Source organism: Neopsephotus bourkii, unplaced genomic scaffold (assembly GCF_033783945.1).
Source record: "Neopsephotus bourkii isolate Nb327-2 ecotype Australia unplaced genomic scaffold, CSIRO-AGI_Nbou_v1 NB_1768, whole genome shotgun sequence".
NCBI lineage: Eukaryota > Metazoa > Chordata > Aves > Psittaciformes > Psittacidae > Neopsephotus > Neopsephotus bourkii.
The window spans coordinates 1,754,485-1,764,234 of record NW_026902242.1 but is presented as its reverse complement, the minus strand read 5'-3'; positions in this window follow the sequence as shown (position 1 = coordinate 1,764,234).

The following is a 9,750-nucleotide window of genomic DNA, read 5'->3' as shown; positions in this document are numbered from 1 at the left end:
ATCTTTATTCAGCTCCTGGTGACGACGGCATGAAAATCTCAGGAACTCATTTGTTCCTTGCTTGGGCTTTGATAGAGCGAAGAAATGGATTCCAGTTCTGCTCTCCTCAAGAGTCCTGATGAGCTTCACTTGTTTCCAGAGCCATTTCCAAGAAAGATTAGCAGAGATGCTGTGGCAGGGCTTTATTTCCCCATTTGTTTCCATGTGCTGCCTCTGATGGGGAAGTACCCTCTGGAAAGATGATTGCAAGAAGGTTTCCCTTTCTCATCTGCTTCAAAAGCTTTGCAGGGGAACAAAAGAATCGTGATGGGGAAAATAAGATGTAATGTGGTGATATGGAACAATAGGAGGGTTAATTTAATGTGAAAGGTAAAGAAAACGGTGCTGAAGGGTCAAGTTGAAACTCTCCACACCCTTCCCCATCCCCTCAGCCCCCTGATTTATAGTGGCTGTGCCCGACCTGAGCAAAGGCTATATCTAAATACACGATTTCCTTCCATGACATCAAAGCTCATTTGACACCAGCCATCAAAGGGGACAAATGCCTCGATTATAGGAGCTGCGCTCAGCAGAAAGGAAATGGGGAACGGCTGATGGGAAATTAACATTTCTTTCCCCCAAACAATTAGTTTTTTATTGTTCCATTTTGATGGGGGCATTGGTTTCAACTCCCATAAATGACATCACTGGGATAGAACTTCTTTTTTTTTGCCTTCCTCATCCTTATTTCATCGCTCAAACCCAAGGCCTCCGTTATACAGGCTTTTACTGCAGCATGGTGCTATAATCAAAGGGAAAACCCTTAAACAGGGAGCCTGGGGAGCTTGTGGGGTGTGCAGGAGACCACAGAAGCTGTGGCAAAGTGACTGCTGTGGTGTGAGGTGCAGAGGGGTATTCATCCACCGGTGCTTGCCTATGGGCTCTATGTCCTTCTGCTGCCGCTCTGGATCAAATCCATCCCTGAGCTGGATTTGGGATCAGCTGAGCCCCTTTCTCTTCACCCCGAACACCTCCATCCACCTCCCTGAACACCTCCATCCACCACCTCTTGCTTTCCCTAGGAGTTAACGTGAGCAATGGCTTCTGCCCACAGGTCTGGAGGCAAAGATTGCCCTCCTGTAACCTGCCAAGGGGGAAAGAGACTCTGTGTGTGTTTAACCACGTTGTTTTTATGACTTTTGAGGCATGTCTCTCAGTTTTCCTGTTTTTGCTTTGTTCTATAGGATCCTCAGCCAAGTTTCGGTCCCCTCCCTGGCTCCTGGGCCAGCAGTTCTTGGCCTCTGCATAGTTTAATCCTTGGGTACCTCTGAGCAATGCAACACTGCTTCCCCTCGCTGTTCTCCCACCAAGCTGCTCCCTCATGGAAATCCCTGAAATGGTCCAGATCTGGGGGGGAGGTTGGGGTAATGAGAGAGGGTCTCAGTCCAGTGTGGGGTGTTTTCGGGTATCAAGCATTCAGCATGGGACATTTGGGGGGGGATCAAGTGGGAGGATCCCAGGTCAAACACAGGGTGTTTGGGGGATGGACCTTGGTCTAATAAAGGGGGCTTGGGAGATGGATCAGGGGGTTCCTTGGTTCAAGCTATGAGTTGGTGGGGGGAGGATGTCCCTGGTGCAGTAGGGAGCATTTAGGGGATGAAGTGGGGAGTCCCTGTTCTAGGTGAGGCGCTTGAGCGATGCAGCATCCCTGCAGGCTTCAGCCCCTCTCTAACTGATGCCCTTCTCAGCAGGATGGAATGCACATGGCATTCTCGGGGTGCTGCTCACACTGTGAGCCTGGGGGCTTCCTCCGGGTCCCGTGGCCTCCTTTGGCCTCCCATCTTACGCTGGGGCTGGCTGGGGGCACAGCTCTGCCTGAGAGGTGGAATGTGCGTCCCATGCCAGGGAGGGAGATGCTCCTGCATCCCCATCCTAACAGGATCAGACGCACTGCCATGTCCCTTGAGGCACGCTTTGAAATCCATTAACGTCCTTTAATCTCACACATGTTAGAAAGGCACCTGTTTGACTGCAAAGCCACAGGGACACTGGGCCAGGGCTTGGGTGAGAGTAATAAAGACACAATTAGAGGCGGGCTTTGATGTCGGGAGGTAAAGGAGCTCAGGCAGCTGTGCCGAAGCCTCTCCCGCAGCCGCCCTCCTGCTCCGGTATCATCTTAACAAAGAGGATCTTGTGTCCGTGATGCCCTGTTATGGTTCTCCCAGCCTGTGGCCACCTGTCCTGCCCTCCACCACCGAGTGCTGCCCCCAGGCTCCCTGCCCCAGTGCAGGGGCGCGAATCCGATTTCATGGCCTCGACGCTTGCTGAGCGCTGCCGGGCTTTGCTCTCCATCACCCAGCACCCGCGCTGCAATGGGCTCTTTGTTCCCCCAGCCCTGCTGCCAACAGCTGGATTCCCCATCCAGCTGTGGAGGATGGATTCCCCATCCAGCTGTGCCGGGACGCAGGCACGGGAGAGCGGAGGCAGCCAGGATGGGGGTCTCCACATGGGACATCACGTGCACATCCCCAGGGATACAGGAAGGGATGCTTCCCATTCTGTATAAGAGAGAAGCCCTCACTTCATCCAATCTGCATCCCATACAAGCATGTTGTCAGCTTAAGAGCTGGCCCAGAGATTGAGGATTAAGGCTCCTTCTGAGTAGATGCTTTTGTGAGACTGGAAAGGGAAATATGTCACTTGTTTGCTCTTTGATTTCTATGGATCAGCTCAAACCTGCATCCTATGAGCAGGCTCAAAAAGCCATAGCATGGTACCGTAACTTCCAGGGGTTGTAGAAATCGTTAGATCAGCCCCTGGGTATCTCTGTATATGGAAGGAGCAAGAGTGAGATGCTGATGCCTTGCCACACACAGCAGTTTGCTGTCCAGTTTCAATGCTAACTTTTCCCTCTAAGCCTTCCCAAGGTTCTAGAGTTATATTGCAGCACCTGGGCTCTTAGTGCCCCCAGCACCCCAGGCTGTCATCACTGGGTCCTGAGGCAAACCCTGCTTTGCAGCTCAACTACCACGATTCACACCAAAGACTCCTTATTCACCTATTAACTATACTACATCCACATTCACTGTCCAGGGCTGCAAGGAGATGCTCTTTCCAAACCTGTGGCGAGACAGCAGAGAGGAAATGGAAGTCGTATCCAATGCCTTTAGAAGCAGAAGTGGGACACTGGTGGTCCAAGAAGGTGTGCTTGTCTCTCCCTGTGCCCTGGAAAGCCTGAGTATTGCTCTACCTGCAATATACCCAGGTCTGTTAGACCTGGAATAACTGGAGCACTAGGAATTGCATTGCTCCTGAAGTGTGCTCCAGGCAGCATTTCCTAAGTAAAACCCCAACCCATTGTCTTTCTTTTGTTTTCATGGAAAAGAAAGGGAATCCAAGAGGGATTCCCTTCTTTTTCAAGACAGGTGGAGAGCAGGGACAGCTGAGAACTGAAATCCTTTCTTCACCTGCCAAGCACTGCAAGCAGAGCTACCCTTGATGCAAGCATTTCTGCTGAGGGCTTGGGGTTTCTCTTTTGGCTTAAAGGGCTTCCTGAGAGCACCGCCAATGGAAAAGAGCCACTCAAAACGAAATAGAAAGTTATTGTTTCCCCTCCTTTGTATAAGCTGAGCAAATTACAGCTAAACCCACACATCCTGGCTTCTCTGAATGCCACCATTGCTGGGAAGGGCTCCCCTTGCACCGGTCTGTGCTTTGTCACTCTGACGTGGTTTAGCCCAGTAATGTCATACCCATCACACCTTAGTTCTGACAAAGCCTGTTTGGAGGTGGCAATGAAGCTGCCACCATTACAGATGCACACGCTCCCCAATAGTGATTGCTTTCTGTGCCTCCCATCCTGTTCTCCTCCCTCTTCACACACTTCCCTTCACAGTTACTGGCACTTAAATGCCCTGAACAGGCAATTTCTTCATCAAAAGGGTGTTTAAATGTGAGCTGAAGCTGCCTTGAATCGTGTCCAGGGGGTTGGACATGGCAGGATGGACCAGCCTCACTTCTGCTCAGGATAAGACCCTCTGGAAGTTCTTCTCAGGGTGGAACATTTTGGGATGCACCCAGCACCTCCATATTCCACTGAACTATTTAATGTAAGCCACAGGGCCATATATTCCTTAAGAACACTGCACTTTCGTCAGACATTTATTTACAGCACATGGCATTCCTCACGTGCATGACCTGCTGGCAAGCAGAGGAGGCGGCTATTGATTTTGGAGCCTTGTCTTATTTACACTAACCGTAGAGCAGGGACCCATAAAATCACTGGTGAGGGGAGCAGAGCCAGTCCATGGGCTCTGACAACAGAGCCATTATAAGGGCCTGCACAGCCCTCCCCCATAAACATGTGCTATGAGTGGCCCTGGGAGCAAATCTGATGTAGGTGGGTCTTTCTGTAACGCACATCCCACATGGGAGCTGCGTGAGGGGCACAGAGCCATCGGCCCCACAGCACCCATCCCCATCACCTTAACCCCACATGGTGTGCAAAGCTGGGGAGAGGAGGGGCATGCACATCTCAGGGATGCACATCCCTCAGGAGGGATGCAGCACGTGGAAAACACTGGCCTGGGGATGAAAAAGAAGGGTCAATCCCATGTTGGTTTGTTTGGCATGTCAGGTTTCCTCACTGTGCCTCAGTCTACCCCTCTGCAAAGCAGGATGGGCCTGGTTTGCACAGAGCCCAGTAGACAAAAAGACGCAATGCAAATGCTTGCCAGCACCATCAGAAACTTGTGACTGCTTCATTCCATCTGCAAATACTCGTCATTCTGCTTTATGAGGAGAAAACTTGAGATTTAGGAGTTGTTTTACAGGATGCATTTCTCTCTGTGGCACCCTGAAGTGCTCTCAGGGAACCCTGAGACACCAAACATCTGGGCACAGCCACAAACAATAAGAAACAACAGTACATTCATTGTTTAGCAGCCCTTTATAATTCAGCCAATGGTTTTTAAATAAACTGATGGAAAATAATGGGAATTTCAGGCCCTGGAACCCATTATTCCCGCATGCCAAATCTGATGCTGCTTAGTGCGACAAAGACCCTGAAGTTAATGAAATTCCTGCCTGCACAAACTTTTATCATGCTGTTCAGTAAAACAACTTGTGCATCAAAAAGCACCATCACTCAAGCTGTTAAAATGCATTCCGTGGAAAGGGAGGCAAAGGAGCAGGAGGAATAGATTTGTTAAATGACAGATAAGCAGTGCTATATATTTAATATGTGCCTATATTAGGTTACCGGAGGTTGTTGAGTTTAAAGCATGAGGGTGAACTGATCAACTGCTGTGCCGGGAATTGGAGTCTCCTGTTTGAATGGGAGTCTGACGAATGCTAACTGATTTCCAAGTAAGATACCCATCCATCACCCACCACGCCTGGAAAAGCTCCATTTGCTGTACAAACATGTTCCATTGATAGCCGAATGCAGAAATAACTGAATCTTTACAAAGCCCCCAAAGGAACTTGCTTTCTTTCAGAGCACATTTCAGATGGCAGCATCCACCTAGTTCCCAACATTCCCTATAATCTTGTTCGATGAAAAGTCTACTTTGAGGAAGAGAAGCTTTCCAGAGAACAACCCTCCCAGCCGGCCCTAATTAAGTTCTGCTTTGTCCTGATGAAGCACGAAGCACATTTCTAGAGCTGGGTTTCCAAACCCTCTGCGTCGGCTCCAGCTTCTCTCCAAGTGCTTGGAAAACGCCCTTGGAGGGCTGGTGAGCACTGATTGCTTTTGGAAACCCTCATAGGGGATAGATGCTGCTTCCTGACAGTGTGCCCTGCTCTGTCCCAGGGGACAGGTGGGACCAACCTCTCCTATCCTCTCCTGTTGGATAGGAGTTAAAAGCCTGGACATGTGGATCTTGAGATCAATTTATTCCAGCTCCCACCCCTCCTTCAAGTATTTTTTAAGGAATTTAGCTGGAATTTACTTCCAAGGTCACTTGCGCGCAGTGCCTGTGAGTAATCCTACCCCGGCTGGCTGGGAATGCTGGTGTCATTTATCATTTTCCCCTCTCTTATTTATAGAGCTGATTACACAAGTGCGTCCAGCACCAAGGGCTCCCTCCAAGTCCACGAGGCTGTGCCAGTTTCCCCGCACAGAGAGGGTGAGGGAGGTGACATCATCTCCACAAGGCCCCGTTGATGTAAGGAGCCATCTCCTGCAGGGAGAAGGCACGGCAGGAGGCGGGCAGTATCCAGCATCACCTGGTTGTAAGCACATGCCTGACCCCTTAATGAAGCGCACGGATTTACACCCATGCCCATAGAATCATAGAATAGTTAGGGCTGGAAAGGACCTTAAGATCACCAAGTTCCAACCCCCCTGCCATGTGCTTTATGAACAGAGGTGTGCTCATGCAAGCCTGGATCTGGGCTCAGAGGTGATGTAAAGGCACTTGCTGCATGGGTAAGATAGAGGTGAGGGTGCCCGGAAGGCTGTGAAATGGCTGTTTCTGGGGAAGAAAGCCATTTTTCCTGGAGAATGCTGGTCTGTGTTGAGCAAAAAGCCACAGAAAGTGTTTTGGACTGAAGGTTTAAGGGGGGTTTCTTGGAAGAAATCACTTTTTCTCCTGCTGCTCCACTGACATAAGCATGAAGGGCTCACAGCATTTCTTCTTCCCATTTAATGTCATTGGAACTGTCACTTCCAAGTCTGTGCCTTGGAATATCCCAGTGCTGTGCTGTCCCGGGTCACTGGGATCTCCAGGCACCCCAGCACTGCCCTGTTACACTTCAAACCTGTCCTGCAGCTCGGAAAATACGAGCTGTTGAGCAGGGGCAGATGGAAAAACACCGCAGGAGGGTGGTCACTTGATGTCTTTAACACCTGCAGAGGCCCCAGCCTGGAGGAAAGAACTCCTTGTGCCGTTCCCGGGCGGATGGAGCATGCCTGGGATCACGGCACCTCCATCTCCAGCACATCATAATTTTGGGGTGGGTGTAAGGTCTTTTTGCCATCTTCTCCATCACCTCTGAAACCACCTAAGGCTGGCACTGAGCAGTCCTCTTGGGGACTGACCTCAAAAAGCAGAGGGAGGCCCCTCAGGTGACGGGAGATCAGAGATCACCAACCCCCATGTGTCCCAAAGGGAAGAATAAAAGCTGGATAAATGCCTCCTTCAGCACTTGTGCAGGAGATGGCTCTCATGGGAGCCAGGGCTGCTCCAATGGGACCAGCGACAGCCCTGATAGAAACCTGAGGGCCAGCTCACCCAGCCCAGGCTCCTCATGCATCAAACCCTCTTTTGCCTCAAACAAGCCCACACATGTGCTTGTTTTCACAGGGGACCTTCAGTGCCTCAGTTGACTCCTCCATAGGGATGGCACAGCTGCACCTTCCTTCACGTTTGCCAGCAAGACTGAAGGTTTGTTAAGTCGTTGAGAGCTCAGCATGCAGGTGAGCACTGCATTAGGTTCAGTCCAATCCTTAGGCTGATTCAGACATGAGTCAGAACCCCCCTCAAAGGAAGGCAAGAAGATGGGTACATGTTTAGGTATCAACAGTTGTTGATGCTGCTTCTCCCTGTTGCTGTGGGCCCCAGTCACATCCAGCCTGCATCAGGCCCCAGGCATGGCAGGAATGCCTCGGCTTGCACCGACCACAAGATGCTTCAACCCTGATGTCAGTCCCTGCTGTGAAGTCAGGGGCTGAGCTCGCTTGCATCAACCAAAGGCGAGGTGGCCAAGTGAAGGAAATCAGTGCCTTGTTCTCCAGCTCTGTAGGTGGGGGGGACTGTGTGCAAAGGAGCACAGTGAGGGTTGACACCAGTCAATGCCCCCGACCCGCTGCCAAGAGCTCGACTGAGGAAAATGTTTGTTTCATCTCAGTTTGAGAACACAAGGGATTTAGTCTCTGTGCCAACACCTCACACCTGAATCCAGCATCTTCTTTAGCAGGGAAGAGGGAGAAAATGAGTCCCATGGTGAGTCCTTCCCAGGGCTGACACACCAGGTCCTTCTGGGGATGGATGGATGGATGGATGGATGGATGGATGGATGGATCATAACCATTTTCTGTGCATCCTCCACTGGTCTTGGCTCTCATTGCAAACGTGGGCACCTCTGTGTAGTGCTCAAGTGCTGGTGAGGAATGCCCTTAGGGATGCAGTGTCCTGAGCATCCCTTAGCACCGCTCCCCCAAGACCTGTCCTGCTCCTTACTGGCACCAATGGACAACATTATCACCTCTTCCTCTAGGTACCACCCGAGTCCTCCGCAAACACTGACACACGTAGGTGTGAAGCCTCACAGAGCACAGCACAAAACTGGAAATACAGCTGCAAAAAAGCGCATGCAAATATACCCCAAAACATCAGCATAAACCTGAAACCTTCCTCCACTCCCAGCATTCTCCTGTAGTTTCCGAGTCTGTCCCCAAGCACTGGCCTACCTGAGCCAACCCCATCCCTGGGTTTCTGTTCCCTGCTTCCCCTTGGCAGTTACTGAACATAAAGAAAGCCTGGAGCCCTTTCCTGCTGTTTCCCCTCTTACCCAGGGCTGTGCCTACCTTGGGAAGGCAAATGGAGCCCCTTATTGTCTGCCTGGTTCTCCCTGGCTATGCAGAGCCCCAGCCCTGGGACAGGCTGCAGCGAAGGAGCTGACTCTGTAGGACTCTGCAATCTGTTATCTCACAAGTGGCTGTTTTGCCTTGCTCCCTTTTGAAAGCAGGGAGCACACGTAGCATTTAACGAACCAGATGTCTGGCTCTGTGCTCGGGCCATTCCGTCCCTGCCCTCCCCATCACACATGGCCTTGGGGTAGCGCTGGGGGTTCACGACCTTGCAGATGCTCTGGGTAAACGTGGTCCAGGGAAGCAGGAGGGAAGGAGGGAGAGAGGGATGGATGCAGGAAAGGGGTCAAAACTCCAGGCCCTCCCTGCCTCACATGTGGTGGCTAAGCATTCATTACCCTATAGGCCTCGGGGGGAAGGGCTCAATCTCACGAGGACTTAGAGGTGAAGCAACCAGGTACCACACTGCATCTGTAAGTGACGGCATGAGTTGCACTCAGGATGTTTCATACCTGCACTGAGAGACATCAGTGTTCAAACACTGGGAGAGCCTCCAGAAAGGGCAGAAAGGAAGGTACTCACAGAGGTGCTGGGGAGCATCAGGCTTGTGGATGAAGCCCTCCTCTGGTTATCTCCCCTGTTCTTCCTTTGCTGTTGAGCTCCATCTCCCATCACAAGCATCTCTGACTGCAGCCATGCAAAGCCCCATCCTCAGGCCTGGTGTCCAGGGCTCCCCATCCTGCCTCTGCTCTGCGCTCCCTGACAGAGGTGCTGGGACAAACCCACTGACCCTTCACATTCCCTGTGGTCCCCCAGGCCCCAGAAGACAGGACCTGGTGTGCCCTGAACAGCATGTTCCTTGGATCTGGGTCATTCCTGGTCTGTCCCAGTCTGTCCCACATTCATGAGGTGGGTGCAGAAAGCGGCCAGCATGGGAAGCAGCTGAGCAGGCGTGTTTCCAGAGCAGTGCAGCTGGGAAAGGTTTATTTTGCTAAGCTGCTACTGTCCCAGGGTTATTAAAGACACACTTGGAGCATTAGTCCCTATTAAGCCATGCTGGTAAAGCACGGGATGGGCCAAGAATCACAGCAAAGCCAGAAAGAAATGCCCTTTTGTGCTTAGTAAGTCTCAAAAAGACACCCCACTGCCCCAAGAGCTGCTTCATCTCAGGCTCATCATTGATCCCAGCACCCCCAGCAGCCCACTGCAGAGGCCATGCCCTGCCGCCTGGATGGCTT